Raw genomic sequence first — 20403 nt, 5'->3', positions numbered from 1 at the left:
TAACTTTTCTTAACACCAGGACAGCCCAGCAAAACACCTCTGCTCTTGTAGAGGAATACTATGGGATCTTTGACCCAGCAGATGTCCTGGTAGCAGAGTAATTGGGAATTATGCCAGGTTATTTGAAGTTAGTATTTCAGTAAGTGATCCAATAAAACCTCACAAGCAAATGCTTGCAGTCAAGGCTTATACTGAAGCTCCTCCACTCCAGGGCTAGTGTAGGGAAATGTCTTTGTTTTCCCTCTCATAAGTTGAGCTAAACATTCAGAGGATGGAGTCCACTTCAAGAGATTTCTATTACTCAGTCATGACATTCTGCATGAAGGAAAGTAGTTTAAGAGAAATTAAAGTGGAAAGAGTACGTATGGATTTTGTGAATAAAAGATCTAAGCTAAGTAGACACCCATGGCCCTGAAGCATTCTTTTAGCTTGAAATGCGACAACTTCCCACTACTCCATCCTAGAAGTGGCAAGATACCCAGAGGCCTGGTCACCTCCCATGAAAGAGGTCTATTTATAATACTTCAAGAGAACAGCATAACTTTGCTGCTAACTGGGTAGCTGAGAAAGCAATTTCTCAGGAATTTAATACTTCAACTTGATGGGTTAACTGAAGTGCCTTTTTCTATTCTGAAATGTGCTGTCAGAAGTAAAGTCCACCATGGGTTCAACATATACCACCAATGCAAATTGTGACCTTTCGGTGAACAAAAATTACATCTGAAGTTCAGATGCTCATTTGACACTAGATATCAGAACTAGACTTGATGGTAGCTGTTCAGTCAAAGGACAAACTTTACCACCACACATTGTTGCAGCAGAATTCAACCATGTTAGGTGGTTAGTGTGACCTAAACCAGACATGGTTTAGAGATGAAGCAAATTTAGTGATTGAACCAATTAACTGGTTTGTTAAAAAAAACCAGCAGCTAGTCTGACCCATGCATTTAGAGGTTTTGGGCAGGATGTGGTATCCATTATGACCAATCCAGTTTTGATGCCATTAAGTGGAGAGCCCAATACAAGAAATTTAACTGAATGAGCAGATCCACATGACATGATACAGTAAAGGATGCAGTTAATTGGCAGCCCAGAATAGCATGTCACAGTTAAGCATTAGGTACAGCCTTGCTTATTCTGTTATGACTCAGGCATTAGAGATCTCTGGCCAGGCAAACATTCCTTGACCCTATTGAGTCACTGTGCATACAGAGTACTTTTAAACGGATTATAAGCTACCTTGAGAACATTGTCCAGAGGTCCACAGAGCAAAACACTTCTTGCTGGCATGTTAAGGAAATGCCTTCTGTTCATCTGCAAGTACCCTTCAGGCATCATTTACAACAGTTAGACTTAGTTTCCCTTATGGAACAAGTTATGTCATTACAATTACACATTTAACTAAAGCCAAAAGATGGAGCTTTCTTTCGGAGGCTCCTGAGTTTACATTTAAGTCAGTTAACAGCTACTGTTTGGATGCAGAAGTACTCCTTAAACTCAAACAACAAGCAAAGTGCGTACTATGTCATGGTTACCACAAAAAGCTACCTCACTTTAAGCTCTTCTTCAAACACTTAAGTATTTAGTACCATCCTTGAGGAACTCAGTATGCTTGTACAGCACCTCAGATGGTGCCGATGCATTCAGATGCATCTGTATAGTAGCAGTAACACATGGCAGCTTCCTGTCAGATGTATGTGAAAGTAATTAAGTCTCCCAAATTACAGGAAGTGTTAATGGCATTTTAAGTGCACTGTGTGTTTCTGTAGAATTGAGTGTCCTTTTGCCAGTTAGGACTTCAAAGATAGACCTCTTGATGAGCAGGAGCACAAAAATAAGAATCAAGCATGTTTTGAGAAAGCTGATAATTTGAGAAGCTTCACCAAGTTGGGTTTAAGATTTGATATGGGCCACATTTTAATTTAGTGTTTCAAAGACTACCTCCCCTCTCAAATATTACTACCCACCTGTTTTGTTCCCTTTAGTGTGCTCTTCCCCCCCCCACCAATTGGTAGCTGGCAGCTCCAGTCCCAAAAAGAGGAAATTGGAAATGAGCAGCCAGCCTCTCTTTGCAGATTAGACCCCATAGATACAGCTGAAAATGAGCAGCTAACACCATGTGACCAGTCAGCTCCTCATGGGTCAACAAGTGATCAGTGGACTTGTTTTGGGAGAAAGGTTGAAACTAATTACTGCAATTTTCAGTTAGTCTAGAGCCTCAGTTTCCTATCAGCTTTTGAAATGCTGATAGCAAGACATGCTGCTGGAGTGCTTTGTTTTACAGAGGGTATTACATCCTTCAGGGTTCCACCAACTAGGTTTCAGAAGCCAATACTCAGAAAAGATGCTGCAATGAAGCCATTGTAACTTATGATTCAGCCACTGTCTTAAGTCAATCCAGTGGCCAGTTTCTTGTGGACATTTAAAGGAATGTCATCTTAGTCAACGTGGGTGAGCTGATACTTGTGGGTGGAAGGGACAAGTTTTCAACATGGCTACAACATTACTTTAAGATGTTATTTATTTCTCAGTACATTATATCCTGAAGAGATCATGGAGTCCAGTAGTTAGAGGACAGGATGGGAGCCAGGACTAGGATTTTCACTTTGGACAACTACTTGTGAAGTTTGTCTGTACATCATGGGTAAGGCATGCTAAAGTGTAGCTTTTTCAAGGGTCCCAAGAGAATTACTTGCAAGTATCTAGTAAGTTCCTTGAGGCAGGGAGTCTTATCTAGTACTCAAGACATTTAACTTTAATTTCCTGCTTTACTAGGAAGAAACTTGATTCACTATTCTGTTTTGATAGTTATTTGCCATATACCAGATAGCAAGTACTGATGTTTGTGTACAAGTTAGAGATACATAGCAGTTCCATCTAATACCAAATATACATATAGTATTCATAAAATTACATTTAGACTTTCCCGTACAAACATTAAACTAGCTTAATGGGGGAAGGGGGTGGGACAGGGGACTGATAGGAAAAGGCAAGCATGACAACACAATAGTGATAGAAAATCAACTTACACTGGGGGGAGCTACAGGACAATGGCTTAACTTCCAGGCTCTAGTCAGAAGCTGCAAGCCTGCTTTGCCAGGCCAGGAGACTAGAGATCAAGAGGACAAAGCAGTCAAAGCACCACCTCAGGAGGAGACAGATGGCATAGGTTGTGGAGAGAGAGAGAGAGAGAGAGACACAGACACACAAACCTGACTTTAGACTGGGGTGGGCAAACTATGGCCTGCAGTCCAGATCTGGCCCCTCAGAGCTTTGGATCTGCCTCACAGGATTGCCCCCCCATGGAGCCACAGGCCTCCTGCTGCTCTCAGAAGTGGCTGGTGCCATGGTGTGGGGGGGAGAACCAGAGGTCTTAGTGCATTGCCCTTGCCTCCAGGCACCACTCCTGCAGCTCCTATTGGCCAGGAATGCGGAACCATGGCCAATGGGAGCTCTGGGGGAGGTATGTGGAGGCATGGCAAGGGCAGCACATGGAGCCCTGTGCCCCTTCCTCCCCCAGGGGCCACACAGGGACATGGTGCTGGCCACTTCCCAGAGCAGTACTGCTGCTGCCACCCTGGAGCTGCTTTAGGTAAGTGGTGACAGGCTGGAGCCTGAACCCCTCCTGCACATCCCCTCTCCCCAAGCCCCCTGCTGCACCCCATATCCCCCCTACTCCCTTCCCTGAGCTCCCTCCTGCAGTCTGCACCCCAACCTCCTGAGCCCCCTGCTGCACCCCCTCCCACACCCCACACTCCCCACTCCCCTGGCCTTGTATACAATTTCCCCACCCAGATGTGGCCCTCAGCCCAAAAAGTTTGCCCACCCCTGCTTTCGGCTGTCAGCCTATCAGGTGACCATCAAGGAGTGGTAAACAGTAAGTAGATAAAGTAGCCCTGCATACAGGCTGACTTAAGATCCACTTTCTCCAAAATGCTTTGCTTCTAAATACTACGCTTTAAGAAGTCTGTTTCATTACTACACACCACTGTCACAGGGGACTAGAATCCTAGGTCCTGGACACAAGTCAGACCTGCCAAGATAAAAATCATTGATGCACAGGGGACTGCAGCTGCAGCCTGGTGTGGAAGTCAGGTGACTACATATCAAGAGAGACTTCAGTGTGAGGCCCCAGGGGGATGTACTTGAAGAAACCAGAAGAGAAGAGGTGCAGTTAACCCTGTAACTGACACCCAGGATTTGAAGTTTACAGAATTCTTGACAACACGGCACCTGTGATTAGTCTCAAAGTTGTGAAAGTTCAGAAACAAAATTATATCATGGCTCAATTATACTTTCTGCCGCCCTCCAAATACAGTGTGGGTTGGGGTCAACATTAGCTGTGCACAAAAGTCTAAGTTATTTTAGAGTCAAATACAAAACTGCACCATAGAGCACGTTTGTTAAAATTGTGGATTAAGGATAAGACTATGTTCGAGGTCATGGATTGTGTCTTCAGAGATCTCCATGACATTCTGTGCCCAGCCACTGTGGGTGGTAGGTGCTGGGAATTCCCCCCACCCCCACCCCCTTCTGCTTGGGCTTTAGTCATTCCCCCCACACCCCCAAAAAAATCAGCTGTGCCCCCTCTCATTTTTAGGGAAAGTCAGACAGATCATGGGCTTCTGTGAACCTCTGGTTATTGCCTATGACTTTTACTAAAAGAAGTCCATAATCCATAAGGTTATGATTTTGTCACAAGTGTAAAAGTGAAAGCTTGAATGAAGCATCTGGCAGTTTTAGGGACATTAAATCTAAAATTGAGCCTAAAGGCTCAAGTCCAATAAGAGTGTTTGCAATCCAAAAGGACAGGGGGAAAAAACCTGGAGATACTGTAAACATTGCAACATTGAACCTGGAAGTGAAATTGACTAGACAGACTTGTCCAACCCAAAAGACTAAATCTTGAGACATTAGATTAAAAAAACCAAACACAAGACAACTGAGGAAATTTGGGAATAATTTGGGAACAAACAGGGAAATTTGCTGGTTTACAGGATATGTAAGTTGGTGTCCCTTTGTCAGATTGGTTTCTGTACATGTTGACTCAGATTGCCAATTACATTTTTATTTCCTCCTGGCCTTGTGTTTTCCCCTACTGCCATTGCTCCCTCCCTTTGGTGTCCATAGAAGCAGTACTTGTCTCAGGCTGTTGCACAGCCTGAAATTACAGCATCATGTGTGGGCTCAGCATGTTTAATCACCTGAAACTCCTTCACTGTGAAAGCAAATGCTGTTAAGTCAGCCTTGCCTGATATCCAAAAAATTTACAACTGCTATCCTTAGGTTTGTTAATACCAATAAAAGCTAATCCTTTTGAAGAAAACCACCATATAAGATTTTCTTCAGCAAGGGATGTCTATCAGATCAGCACAACTTTTACAGGGGGTTTTCAAACAAGATTTCAAAGGTCTCAGAGTCAATGAGATGGAATATGCCAGAGGCAAAAAGATAGAGTACTTCTACACTGCAGTAAGAGACCCATTGCCCAGGTCAGCTGACTCAGACTTCCAAGGATAAACACTGCAGTGTAGAGGTTTGGACTTGGTCTGGAGCCCAGACTCTGAGACCCCACGGGGTTGGGGGGGAAGGAGAAGAGAGAAGGGTCTCAAGCCTGGCTCCAACCTAAGCCCAAATGTTTACATTGCAATTTTTAGCCCTGCAGCCTTAGCCCAAGCCAGTTGATCTCGGCTCCAAGCCTCAGTGCCTTTTTTTTTTTTTTTTTTTAATTGCAGCGTAGACATTTCCTGATGGGAGAAGAATCTTACAAGGGTGAGGGAGAGTCCTTGCAATTTTAGGATGGGTACACAGAATGAGCAATTTTAGCAAGGCTACACACAAACTCTGATATTAGATAAGGGTTGCCATACCCCATCCCCACCATGCCTCCCCCTATGAGGAACACCCAATGAGAAGCCTAGCCCCAGCTGCTTAGAAGGAAAAGGTGCTAGGATTCCACCCCCTCCTCCAATGTTATTCCTAGTCCTTGATAGCTCCTTCTCCTGGATTACCTCTAGTGAGAAGGAGTTATCTTCCCCATTCTCCAGATCCTTGAACTAGTGGGGAAGCTAAATTTTAAATAAGTCCCCATCCCTATCCTTGTTCCCCAAAATAAACTGCTAGGAAGTTTTAGGTTAAGTGTCAGCCTCACCAGCAGTGTTCTTGCTCAGTACATTGCCATGCCACCAGGTGGTGGCATTTTTCTCCTCCTCCTGCAGAATGCTTAAAGAGATCAGGTGCCAGTGGAAATCTTCCATTCACAATGCACCCAATACCTGCTTTTTGCCTCAATGGGTATTCTACAAAACCCCTCACCCTAGTACCTGAGGTGACTCCACTTCCCACAAGTCTTACAAGATGCGGAAGAAAAGTATTTCCTGAATGCATTTCTGGATCTTGAGACCAAGCAGTGAGTCAAGTTTACTGATAATGGTGTTCTCTATGCAGGAAGATTTACCAGCATAACTCCCATGTGGGCACTTATTCTAGTACAAGAGTGGCCTTTTCTGGTTCAGCTTAAACCCCTTCCCCAGAGACAAAAAAGTCATACTGGAATAAGTGCTTACATGAGAATTATGCAGGTAAAGCTATATTGGTTTAAATTCACACCTTTGCTTATTCTAGTATCACTTGCCCAGATGGACAAGCCCTAAGGAAGGCTGAATCAGGACCAAACACTAAAATGACTGAGACTGAGCCCCTATCCATCCTTAAGGCTAGATTAGAGTTGTCCTCAGAGCATCACTAGGGTCTTGCCTATACCAGTTGGTATTACCACCATGGAAAATAGGATATCCCTTTCTAGATTAGACAAGGCTGCAGGAGTGCCGACATGAGGGTTAAAACCTGGTGTTTAGGTGGGGTTAGACAGAGTGTTCACCACCACCTGCCATGTCAACACTAGTTTCTTCACTAGAAGAGATTAACTGGTAGCAACAGTGGGAAAGGTTTTATGAGTTGAAGTTGCTGAGATGTTTAACAGATATTTATCTATTGCAAAGGAATTGGATCTCTTTCCAGTTTAGCCTCTAGATTTCCAACACTGCATAGTACCTTAAGAGTGGAAGTATGACAGAAGAAATTTCTATTTAACCTCTATGCTACAAAGGAGGCCCTAGAGGGTCTTAAAACTGTGCTGGCCTGCCTACCAATGACATGCATGGGTTGTCTACCTCTATCTTAAAGACTAGAATCCAACTAAGTAGTGAAACCTGACTGGAGAGAGAGAAATAAAGGTGATTCCTTCCATTTATGACTCAGGCCTTTGAGTTAAGCAAGCTATTGTTAGCAAAGGCATATCCAATGAGTCTTCAAGGGAAGAGACGGCTGCAAATACATATGAGTATTCCAAGAAAGCCTCAAAGATAGCATTACAAAACACTTTGAAGTTTCTAATGGTAGGAAGTAGAAGTGAGACATCAAGAAGATCTGAACAGTGTTTCCAGAGCAAATAAGGTGCTCAGATCCACAGTGATGAGCATGGTACACCTAGACAGAAGTGAGGGCACTGATTCCTCTTCACATCACCTTGAAGTTACTCACTGTTCTTCTCCCCTCCCTCTAACCCTTTTTAATTACAGGAGGAAGGAGTTTGTCTGGGAAACAAGTGTATAATTAAGCAGCAGTGGCTTTTCCTTTTACTTGGGTGTCTACCTCTCATTCTACCAGTCTGAGTAAGATACCACACCCTGATATTAAATGGTCTACCCTTGCTGCATTGTGTATATTCTAGAGAAGTCCTGCTCTGGGTCACTTGAACCAGGGGAGTTACTGCAGTATGAAGCCACAGAGGAAGACTTGGACACTATATTTATTCAGAAGAGTAATCTTGTATCCTTCAAGGGATCTGGAGGCCAGCTATACAAAACTGAACCTGCAGCTACACCAGAAGAGTTACTACACTGACAGTTAAGGTTATTTGTCCTACTTATTTTTCCTGAAAGTAGTCAGGTTTGGAGCAACCCAAGGCAACTTAATGTGAAATGGTCCAGTGACATAAGATTAACAGATCAGAACAAGGACAGCTGTAACTTCTTACTGAAGAGAAGTCTTTAGCTTGAGTCATTTACTTTGTAAATCAGTTTAATTCTATGCAGCTTTACTAATCTCATCCCACTAGCTCAGGTGCAGCAGAAGTGTGCTCCAATGCAAGACACTGTGGCAAAAAGCCTAAACCAAGCATTCAATTTAGCTAAATGAGAATGATTGAGACCCAGCCATAACAGAAGGCATCTTGTTCTTAGGTAACTAGCAGCTACCCATTTCTTCATTTGATTTTTTTCCTTATAAGTCAAACTCTTAAACAGTACTAAGATATATTTATTAACTGTGTCTAAGAACTTGTACAATAAAAACTAATAAGAATGGAAATATTGTTATCTGGTCCCTTCCAAAGCCAGATAAACCAACCTGTCTAAAGCCTAGAACACAAGTATAAAATATACTGCTTTAAAATGGTAAGATATTCTGTAACAGAACCTTCATTAACGCTTCCTGCTATATAAACACAGACTACCAGGAATGCTATTTTAAATTAGCCAAATTAAACCTCAGTGTTTGTCAGTTCAGTTTCTTACTGCTTATGTTTACAGGCCCAAATCAGCCCCCTCAAGTTTATTCACTCAAATCTGGTACCACAAGGAATTTGTAATGTTTTCCTAGGAAAACATGGCCACCATTTGTCAGTAATGTTAAAAAAACCACCTCACAAAAAACATGCATGCCCATCTCAAATCAGATGAATATTTCAGCTATTAGTATTAATAGCTAAATATGGGTCATATAACCCAAACCCTAGAGAAAGCTACAAGTGTAGCTACATAAAATGTTGTATTAGTCACTCCAAAGGATCTTTTGCATGGAGACTTGTGGATGCTCCAAGACCACTGGGCTGACTAAGCTCTGGTTCAAACACATTTGCAAGAAGGACTTGAAAACTTTCAAGCAGCATGGGCAGATGCCACTAACAGGCTACATGGAGGGCTGCACTCCATCAGGGAGTCCAAGAGGCTGAAGACAGGTAGTGTGTGCACACAAAGTGAAGTGCTAGTAGTGTGCCAGTTTCATCTTCTGGCCCTGTGGCTCCATTATCTGTGGTGAGGCCTGTTACTTGAAAATTGGACTTTAGCTACTCAAAATGCTGCAGTGAGACAGTAACTCAACTGCTTTGATCCCTACATCATTGTCTTTGAGGCAAACTGTTGCCATAAAGAGGTAATCAATGTAAAAACATCCCTTATAAAAATGTACAGGCAAAAAACAAAAAAACCTCATTTACCATCCCCAAATAGTTTGTAGGGGGGGGATTTATGTTGTAGTTTTGTACGAGGTTTACTTTATTCTTGTCTCACCGAAAGCTGCATTTATGAAGATTATACTGAGAGAATAGCTAGTGCTCCCTAAGAAAAGGTTCCCCAGTGACAAAACCGAAGGTCATGAGACTAGCTATAAACTGACATTTCTGTAGCCTTGACAAAGTCTTGCTTTCCTCAACATCACTGCAAGTATGCATTAGCAAAAGCATTGTGTGAAAAACAGCTTGCCTCTTGCTTAGAACTTTTCATTCCTGGCTGTAGAAGCGATAGAGCAGTCTCACAGGAACACTAGGCTAACAGCAACAATGACATCACTGAGGCAGATCTGTGCTGAGCAGAAAATGTAGCAGCAAAGTGAACCTTAAGAGCTGCTTGCTCAAAAAAGGAGCACAAGATCAGCAAAGATGTCTGAATTAGGGAACATCAGGGAAGAAAATCCAACATGTGACAAATACATGCTGTCTGTATTTCTTAGAAACATACTGGTTCCTGTGCTTGTACGTTGTCTTGACTAGGTTTTCTTAGCCAGAGTTTAGAAATGTACGTGTTCCTCTATGCTTCCAACTGTTTAAAGATGCCCTATTCCAGGCAAGATAGTAGTATTTTATCAACTGTGTCAGTTTTAACTATGTAATTAACAGGACCAGACAGACAAAAATCTTTAAGTTGACCAGGCTAAATTTAAAATGGCTATTCTCTAAACAGGAAAAAATTAAGTTTAGCCTTGACAATAGAGGCAGGTGGCTAAGAGATCATTGTTTTAGAAGACCACAGATGGAAAGAAAGCACTAAACAATAGTTGACAGTGATTACCAATATATTGTTGTGTTAGAAGTCAGAATGTTTTTACAAGTAGCGTATTCTTCATATGCTAAGTGCCTGTTCCTCACGAAGCTTTGCCATTGGATAGCTAGATTAGGGCACAGTTTTTAACTGAAAAGCCAGTGCCTGAAGACCACCACCACCAAAATGCATGCTAAGTTGTCTATTGTGCACAGCCATTAATGATCTATGGCTTCTGCCAGTCATGCCAATTCAGAGTCTTGTACCTGAACTGCAACTGCTCCAGTGTTTGTCTGCACCATGCTTTCCTTGGTACAGGCTACTGAACTTAAGCTGCACTTGATGTTTCCTACTTTAGCTGCATAATGAAAGCAAGCTTTTTAGGGAGAGGTGGGAAGAGTGTTACTTTCTGCAAGTCACAGCCCTGAGCTTTTTGACACTAGGAAAGACAATTCTACCACTGGTAATAGGACCCAGTGATAAACACCAAGTTTTGGCAAAAAAGCCTGAGCTAGACCAGAGTCTATATACTGTAGGTTATAGACTAAAGGTATGTCTGTACTACAGAAACTATGCCAGTATAGACTGTCTATATTATGGCAGTGTAGCTATCTATGCTGACTGAAGGGGGTTTTCCAGTTGGTGTAAAAACACCATCCTTGAGCAAAAGTAGTTAGGTTAGTGGAAGCATTCTTATCTGTCTCTACCCTGGAGGTTAGATCAGCATAGCTCTATCAGCCAGGGGTATGACTGGGTAGGAGGGTCGGGGGGAAATATAACCAGCATAGCTATGTTGGACTTTAAAATTGTGTGTAAACTTCCTTTTAACAACAGATTCCAAAATAGTTTAATTAAACTGGTGCACTTTTGTATAGATTGGGCTTTGACTATAGGCTAAAGTTTCTTGGCATCCTGCTACACAGTAATCCACCACCATTCTAGAGGATCAGTCGTTTTTTTCTTGCATCTTAGTAGTATGGTGGCATCCTTTGCCTTATTCCTTAATCTTTAGTTTTAGACCAGGCTTTGTAGGCCACCTACATCAAAACAATTTGGGTCTGTCAGAACAGCTGCTTCCAACAGCAGTTAAGTAGGCAGGCTTGTGTACACCCCACTTAATTGCATCTTACAGTGTCTTACCTTTGGACTGGTAAAGTTTCACAGCATGACATTAAGAACATTTGCAAATATTCTGCAACTGTTAATTTTCTAGCAAGAGGCATTCTCCTCTACCCCAGAGCAAAGAGAGTCTAATACAAGTTAGAAACTGAAGCTATCTATAGTGTCACACAACAATGGGCTCTCCCCAAAGAGAAGTTTTGTCCATAAATTTGTTCCCGACAGGTAAGTCACATGAGATGTCCACACAGAAGACGATGTAATAAAAATTGCTACTGAAGTTCAGAGTCCAAAAGCACTCTTGTCCTTGGACATTTGAGTATGGTCCAAAAGCAAATAGGCATTGAGCTACAGAACCCACTTTGACTTACTAAAGAAAAACACATCCAAAAACCCCAACAGCTATGGAGAATCTAGTTAGATTTATTTCAGAGCTGTTCCAGTGTGACCAACTACATTATAGTGTGCGTTTAAGCCATGCTTCACAATATCTAGTGTTCTGCCTTAAGCATCTTTGTCTATTAGTACTCTAGAAATAACAATTTGTTATATTGTACTTTAAGAGTCTGAGAAGTGTTTCTTGATCATCCTAATTGATTACAGTTTCTGAAGATCTTCATATATTAGATTCTGCAGTTGCAGTAGATTACTTGTTGACAAAGCTAAAGACTGTTGTATGGCTTTACAACTTAATCCAATCTTGTACCTTTCTGAACTAGAAGTCTGGAATGGCATTAGACTATAACAGTGCATGTGGAAGAGAACTTTGGGATTAAAGTATAATACTTAGGCACTTAAAATGTATTACATTAGGAAAAGTTCAGAATGCAAAGTATCCACCAAATCTAGACAAAGTATTATTAGTTTGTTGATAGCAAGTCATGTGTTTAGTCAGCTGCTGAAGTCACAAGGGAAAGACAGAATATGCGTTCTTCCTATGAGGGCATGGCATAGAACTACTGATTTAAACAGTGAATACACAGTAGCCTACCTACTTTAACCAAACTTCACTCCAACAGATTATAAACAAGAGTTAGTACACTCCAGACAGCCATGCTTAAAGTGCACAGGCCAAGCTGATATGTAAAGCATTTAATCAAATACTAGCTGTCTTGGCTGTAAACAAGAGAGTTCTATGTTAAGTATCGGGGGTAGCCGTGTTAGTCTGTATCCACAAGAACACCAAGGAGTCTGGTGGCACCTTAAAGGCTCCTAGTTCTAAAATTACTTAAAGCCATAACCTGACAAATGAATTCAGATACTCTAGAACGGGCTGGGTTATGTACTTATTTTTATTACCCCATCTACGTTTCTTTATCAAGAGATTTTGACTTGCAATTTGCATAGCACAGAAGAGTTGTTAGTGTTTGGTAGCAGTTCACTACTACACATGTTATTGCAAGAGAGTTGTTAGTGACATGAAAAATGAATATTTCAGCCTTATTTAGTCTTTAACCCTTAAAATTCTCATACAAAAAGCTTCCTTCTTGTTTGGGAGGAATTTGTGACACCTTGTTTTCAGTTGACATGTTTGCACACAGCCCCTTATGTTATAGCAGCTTTGTTCCACCAGGAAAAGTTTTCAAAAAGTTATGCAAGGGAGACAGTTAAACATGCTGGCCTTTGTTTGACTCAAGTTTTTATGTCTTACCAAGGCACTTTGTCTTAAAGAGTTTTAGACATTGTGTGTGTGTGTGTGTGTATCTATATAGATACACACACACACCCTCCAACTAACTAGCCTTGAGCTAAAAAGCTAGTAACAAGTCAGTATGAGCAGAACTTGTTTTAAGATACAGCTAAACCAATACATTATGCTAGTAGTTAGGTATTCATTCATATTTAAGTCCCTCATTAACTTAAACTTTTTAAAATATATAGAAGTTAGCATTGCATCATACTTAATTTACCCCCATAAGATACTATTGCAGCCTACAGCACTTTAGCATCTAGTTTAATTCTTTCCATCATTGACTCAGTCTTTACACATGCAAAGAAGTTACTTGCACAATAACTGCCAGCCTATTCAGCTGTCTGTGTTGTCCTGTTATTATTTATACTAAGGGCAGTCTGCTAGTAAGATAATTATGTCCACTGAATAATATTTCAAGCAAATTATACTATTTCTTTATAAAGAACATCACATATTCTTAGCCTCTAGCTGTCCCCCTCTTCTCTCCAGAGTCTTTGCAGGAATCTGATGACAAAATATGGTAGCTATGTGTGACCAAAAAGGGGGGGGGAAAAAAAAAAAAAAAAGAACGAACACACCTTTCCTATCATAAATTTCATCCCGAATCCTAATTGAGCTCTTACTGATTTTCATGGAGACCACAATACACATGAACAATACAGACAGCTAGAAAGGCTGAAGGGATAGCCTCTTCCCCAAAAAAGAAGAAGGAAACTTAGCTACAACATCCACATTGATCAGGAAAGGTTTATATCCAAAACATCAGTCTCCTTATTAGTGATTCTGAAGCATTAAGAAAGCTTCATTGTTACACAGGAGGGCTGAGAGAAAGAAATTCTTAAGCCTGTCTCAGTCCTCATACACGCCACTTCTGTCAGCCCCACAACGCCGAGCTCAATGAGTTCTCAATCACGCAAATCCCACTATCAGGGAAGAGCCCCTTCCACTGGCACAGCATGAGACACAAAGGAATAAGCTTCCGGGTCCATCAACTCCCACCCATTTAGTCCCCGCAGCTGGGAAGAGAAAGCCCCCCTCACAGGCCCGCGCCCCCTCCTACTCCAACAAGGGAGGAGCCCCGCTGCCACCGCCTCCCAGAGCCCCTCCTCTCGCTTTAGCCCTAGATACCGGGACCTTCTGTCTCTCCGTCCTCAGAGAGAGTAGGGTGGAGCCGGCTGCCTTCCCCGAGGCTCAGAAGACGGGGGGGGGGGGGGGGGGGGGGGGGAAGAGGAGAGAGAAGGGGAAGAGAGCAGCTGCCCCCCCACCCCCGCTCCGATTCGGGAGAGCGAGCTCCGCTACCTCCTTCGCTCGCAGCGCCGGGCCGACGCTCCCGGCGCCAGCAACACACTGCCCCCAACACAAACCCCGGCGAGAGCCCGCTGCCTCTGCCCAGTCACAGCCTCCCCGCCAGCCCCTCCCAAGAGGACCCCCTCCAGCCTCCGTCGTCCCCCCGCACAAAGCCCCAGCGCGAGCGAGGGGGGAAGCAGCCAGTAGGCCACGGTCCTAAGCCCACCTCCCTGCCCCGGAAAGAAGAGAGCCCCGCGGCGCCGGCCCCGCCAACTCGACCACTCACCACACTCAATAGCCCTGCGACACCTGCTCCAAGCCTCGCTTCCTCCTCCGCTCCCTTCGGCTCCGCTTTAATGGGGCCAACAGCCTCTCCGCTTTCACTTCCGCCTCTCCCTGGCCAGCTTCCGGTCACGGGACCATCCAGCGCTGCGACGTCAGCACGCACGGGATAGGCCGTGGGGCAGTCGCCCGCTGGACCCGCGTCACATGGCCAAGCACGGTCGTCTTGGCGTCACCTGGGTGGCCATCTTGGATTCCAGGCCCTTGAGTGGAGCGTCGGAGTCAGCCCCGCCCTCGCCGTGTCACGTGCACATCCTGGGGCCTGGGCCCTTGGCGGGTGGCACGTGCATTCCCGCGGTGCCCTGGAGCCGCCCGCCCGAGGGCATGGTCCCGGCCCAGTGCCCCGCACGGCTCAGCCCGCTGTGGCAGGCCTGCCCGGCACGGGGTTCCTCGTCCGTTCTGGGGCGGTGGGGGGGTTTGGCCCTCCGGGAAGAGCAACCACTGCAACTTTTGCAAGGGCCTGGGGGAAGTTGAGGGCACAGCTGCAGGGGTGCAGTCGCATCACCATAGCTATAGTGGTATCCCTGCCCACGTGGATGCACCCCGAAATGTGTCCGCCCAGGGGGAGTTACACTGCATAACTCGGGCAGTACCAGCACGCTGGTGAATTTCCCCATGTCACCAAGCCTTTAGTCATTGGGGTTAAGGGCGCACTAGAAATACCATGGTTTAGGCTCCTATTACCCCCCACCCCCGTCCCGATTTTCTACACTTGCTGTCTGGTTATCCTACCATGGATAGATGAGTGACCAGGCAGATTAGTGGGATAGAAAAGATGGATAAGGACAGATACCATGGATAAAATAGATACATCCACACTGTTAATTAGCTGATGTTTATACAGTCCTTTCAAAGTCTCATGTAAGCATCAGCAATACAATTATATTCTGCAATAATACATTGCATGCCCCTCATTCTATCACTTGCTCTTTTTGCTCCCTTTTTACCCTTTTCACTCCACCCAAGCCACATGACCATCTCTCATCATTATGCTTGTCTCCCACCCTCATCAGCTCTAGGCTTGCCTCCACAGGGACCCCCAACTACTGAAATTCCTCCAAGCCTGCATGCAACCACATTCAGTCTCCTCAAATCTCACTTTTTTCAAAAGGTCTATAAATCCTAGTTCTCCCTTCAGGGAAGTGTGAACAAGTTGGGTAATTGAGAATTATCCCCCTCAAAATCTCATCCAAACAAAAATCATACAACTAACAAGATATGTGCAAAATGTCACTGTGATCACTTGCTTTTCATTACATCCCATCTCTCATCATTTGTATGCAGTTCTCTATATAGGCTCAGATCTAGGTTTATGTGAGAATGGGATCTCACAGCCGGATCTAGCCCACTGCAGTTTATGCAAGTCTTAATGTTGACTGCAATAGGAGCTGGATCAGCTTTTTAGAGCAGAGGATGGGGAGTCAGGACACTAGGTTCTATCCCTGACATGTGAGATTGTGCAAGATCTTCACCTCCTCTGTGCCTCAATTTCTCCATCTATTGAATGGTATTAATTATACTGACCCTTCACACAGGGGGACTGCATTGTTTAATTTATTCATGCTTATAGACTGCGTTGAGATTATTGGATGGAAAGTGCTGGACAATGTGTTGTTTATTATGATGATGCTTCATTGAACAAAAGAAGAAAGACTTAGGGAAAAGCTCAAGGACAGAACTCATGAAGGTGCATCGCTGCTTTGGCTGTGGTACTCGTGCCATCCTCTCTGTGCAGCCGAATTACCATAGAGTCCAGACATGCAGTGGCTACAGCATTAAACTGGGGCACAGCATTCAACATCTCCACCTGTACGTTTCCTGAAAAAAGACCATAAAATGCTGGGTGTGCAAAGAACAGACATTACTGACAGGCTATAAGGTGCTGCTCTGCCCAGTTCTAAAGGTTCCTTTTTTTCTGTACAGTACTCAGAGGAGCTAGATTCAGTGTTTGAAAATTCTGCCTTCTGTGGAGCACAAGAGTTCTGGCAAAAGTGCGACACGTTTATTTTAAATGGGATATTTTTCTTATGTATCATTAGAGAAAACCTAACACAAGGCTGGGATGTTGCTTTATTTCTTCCTTTGTACGATCAGCAGCTGTGCCATGCAATATTCTCTTATCATGTTTTGCTAATCCCTGCAGGTAATGCTTTCCCTCATCAGACTAACATGGCCCAATCCTGCTCCCATTGAAGTGAATGGGAATTTTGTCATTGAGCAGGATGTGGAGCTGTATATGTAAGGGCCACAGCTTGTTGCAAACATCATAGTTAAATTGAAAGATAGAAAAATCAAAGAAGAAAGATGCAACTATGAAGTCAGATGCAGGTATGGATTGAAGCCTCATGATTATTCTATGTGCATCATATTGACACACCTGTCAATGAAAATGAAAACAAGTGTAGGCTAAAATAAAAAGTGCAATGCAGTGGAAATCCTGATAAGGTGACTGGTCAGCACAAATAGTTTTCAGAGCCTATTAGGAAGTCAGTGTTTCTTGACAGACCAGTTTGTTTGAGAATAAACAAAATCAAAACCTTAAAAAGTGGATCATTTTGAAACCAAATGTCAGTTGTTTCCAGGTAAAAATGTTATTGGGGAAATCAGTGGTCTCACAGGGGTTAGTGGATTTGTGTCCCTTTTAATAATTGCCTGACATCCGGTTGTCAATTTCACACATCAAAACACTCCATACACTAATCCCTCCACATTAGGAAATAAGAATTCCTCCACCTGTTCCTCATGTGACAAACAATCCAACCTGCCTACTCCAACTAAATATAATAGTACGTGTGATCCCTTATAATGCCTCCTTCCATGCCTTTTGTTTCAATATGGCTCCTCCTTTTTCATGCTATACAAGATAGTTCATTCTCTCCATTTTAGCAATGCAAATAAGAGTAAATGTATCAATACAATCCAATTTATGTAAACCAGACAATGTAGACAATGTGCTATTTTTTCTTGGAGGAATGCATATGTGATGGAATGCACCATGTATTCACACCCTGCACACTAATCTTTGTACAAAATATGCCTTGTAAAGTATACTTTGAAAACTGATAACTTGTTGGTCAATAATATGGCAAAATGTATGTAACAACGTTACGTGTAAAGTTATGAACATAAGATGAAATCACGACTGAAGTGTGTTTACCAGACAAGTCTGGGAAGTAGGTTCACCTGTTTCTCAAAGACAAAGGACAAGTTTGTCTAGTCGGATATCATCAAAGCTTATGGGCCGTCACCTATCGAGTGGCCATTCTTTGGCATTGAAGGGGGGTAAGGCAAGAGACAAACAGATCTGCAGCTTAGCAAACAGAGGTGAACAGCAACTGCATAACACCTCTTCTCCCACCAGACTCCATATCTCCTTGCTCTCAGCTGAAAAGAATTTTATCTAGGGGTCACTCTCAGGAAAATGCATTTCAAAGGGTGACTGAACTATAAAAGTGAGGGGCAAAAACACCCTGAGCTATCTCTCCCTGTCCATTTCTCTTTTTGCAACTAAGAAGACAAAAGAAACAGCCATTGGGCCTTGGAAGTAGATCCAGACCTAAAATTTGGTCATCAATGCTACTGAAAAACTTGTGGTAAGAATGCCACCCTGACCCAAGTCTAGTTTGTTAAGTTTAGTAATAGGAAGTATTTTATCTTTATTTTTCTTGTAACCATTTCTGACCTCAAAGCCTCATTACTTGTACTCACTTAAAATCTTATATTCTTTTGTTAAATAAACTTATTTTATTCTTTAATCAAAACAATTCCAGTGTTGAGAACTGTGTAGGTAAGTCCATTTAAAAGAGCAAGTTGTATCTTGATCCTTGTAGAGGGGCAAGAGACAGAATATATATGCTTTGTCCACCACAGGTCTGGACAGTGCAGAACATATGTTTTTTTGGGGAAAATCCAGGACTGGGAGTGTGTTGGGGTCATCCTGCAGGTGGTAACCAAGACTGGTGAAAGCCAGAGTGTGATGGGCATGTATTGACAGGCTGCAACTATAGATAGACACTCAGAGTATTACCTGCATGCTGGCAGGCTGTTTATGAGCTACCCAGGTGGGATCTACTGCAGTAAAGCATTGTGAGGCACCACAGGTTACAGGGCAGATGATGACAGCCCCCCCACTGGTCTGGATTGCACCATGGAATGTCATAGCATATTAGAACATATTCAACGTTTTAATAGAAGAATCAGCAGAAAAGTCCATCTAAATCTAATCTTATCTCAATATAATGGACCAGTCCCTGTTGTATCTTGAATTCCAATTCATAACATGGTATTAGACATTCAGTTGGTGCTTTTGGCTGTAAATCTCTTAAATTCTCAATGGTGCCTGCATTTAGTGTTAGGATATAGATATTCAGGCCTGTCTGTAAAGGCCTGTACTCTAAGAATTTAGATGTATTCTTATCACTTGGCTAGTTATAGAGATATAAAAGAAAGAATCAAAATCACTGTCTGCCAGTGTAAGGGCCTTCTCTTACTGTGACAGTCTGAGGCCCTGTTCTTAGGCTAAGGCCTTTGGCTAAGCAACAGAGGCAGCCATAAACTGGGAAGTGACCGGTCACATCCTCACATTCCAAACTAGTCACATTGAAATAAGGTGCTATTGGGCTGTTAGGAATACAATCCTGTCCTGATAGTGCCTATCACCTCCAGAGAAAGGGAAGTGCCTAGAAAATGTAAAAGGAAACTTAGTTTGATAGCATCCTGTCTGGCAAGAACTCACTTATCAATAGCTGGGATGTGAAATCCTCACTTCTGTATTGTTTTGTCACTTTGCTATTATTTGTCTGCATAATCTCTGTCTGGTTCTGTGATTGTTTCCGTCTGCTGTATAATTAATTTTGCTGGGTGTAAACTAATTAAGGTGGTGGGATATAATTGGTTACATAATCATGTTACAATATGTTAGGATTGGTTAGTTAAATTTCAGGAAAATGATTGGTTAAGGTATAGCTAAGCAGAACTCAAGTTTTACTATATAGTCTGCAGTCAATCAGGAAGTGGGTGTGGGTGTGGGTGGGGCGGGGAGATGGGAACAGGGAATGCGGGTAAGGAAATTAGAATCATGTTTGGCTAAGGGCAGGAATGGGAACAGGGACACAGGTGTAAGGCTCTGTGGTGTCAGAGCTGGGAAGGGGGACACTAAGGAAGGAAACTGGAATCATGCTTGCTGGAAGTTCACCCCAATAAACATCGAATTGTTTGCACCTTTGGACTATGGGTATTGTTGCTCTCTGTTCATGCGAGAAGGACCAGGGAAGTAAGTGGGTGAAGGAATAAGCCCCTAACATTTATAATGCACTTTTCATCATAATATTCACTTTACAAATACTAAATAATTATTGTTTGTATAAATTGTTTATTAACTTTAAAATAGATCTCTACAAAAAACTACAACTACATACTCAGGCAATGCTAGATAGCATGAAGCTACAGTTTAGGGGCATTCCACAATTAAGATCTGGCCTTAAACAGGGAGTGCAGATTAAGAGTCCAATTCTGGACCCTAGTTCTATAACACAGTCTGAATGTACAAAATTTTGAGGATTACAAAGATGCTGGCCTACAGTTAGCCCATGTCTGGGCACATGCTACATATTTTATCAAAAGACTGGACTAATTCTGCTCATTTTCATTTTTTTTTTCTCCAGAACACACTAATCCACCTTCCTTCAGATGGCTGCAACCCTTTGCTTCAGTACATCACTGAATAGCTTCTCAAGAACTTCCCTGGATGTTTAGCCTGACCCACCGAGAAGGAAGAGACAGACTTGTGGATTGTGAATATTGGGAATATTCAGCACCAGTTAAAAAAAGATTTAACCTTTCTCAATGAAACCTCACTCCCCTCCT

The 20403-nt window shown here is 42.9% G+C and overlaps 1 protein-coding gene across 3 annotated transcripts in view; it reads right to left on the bottom strand.

The window, feature by feature from the left end:
• Positions 1-14757, bottom strand: part of RAB7A (RAB7A, member RAS oncogene family) — a 32646-nt gene extending 17889 nt beyond the window's left edge. The window contains exons 1-2 of one of the 3 annotated variants that reach the window (XM_027822429.3): positions 14483-14624; positions 3030-3109 (exon numbers count right to left, since the gene is read on the bottom strand). The gene's annotated coding sequence lies outside the window, so the exon portion shown is untranslated. Of the gene's footprint in view, positions 1-3029; positions 3110-14482 lie in introns of all 3 variants that reach the window. The other 2 variants (XM_043551146.1, XM_007059986.4) reach the window with 2 other exon arrangements.
• Between the last annotated feature and the right edge of the window lie 5646 nt (positions 14758-20403).

The sequence above is a fragment of the Chelonia mydas genome, chromosome 7 (genome assembly GCF_015237465.2).
Source record: "Chelonia mydas isolate rCheMyd1 chromosome 7, rCheMyd1.pri.v2, whole genome shotgun sequence".
In the NCBI taxonomy this organism is placed as follows: Eukaryota; Metazoa; Chordata; order Testudines; family Cheloniidae; genus Chelonia; species Chelonia mydas.
Note: the sequence above shows the minus strand (reverse complement) of the source record. Positions and strands in the feature narration are given on the sequence as shown.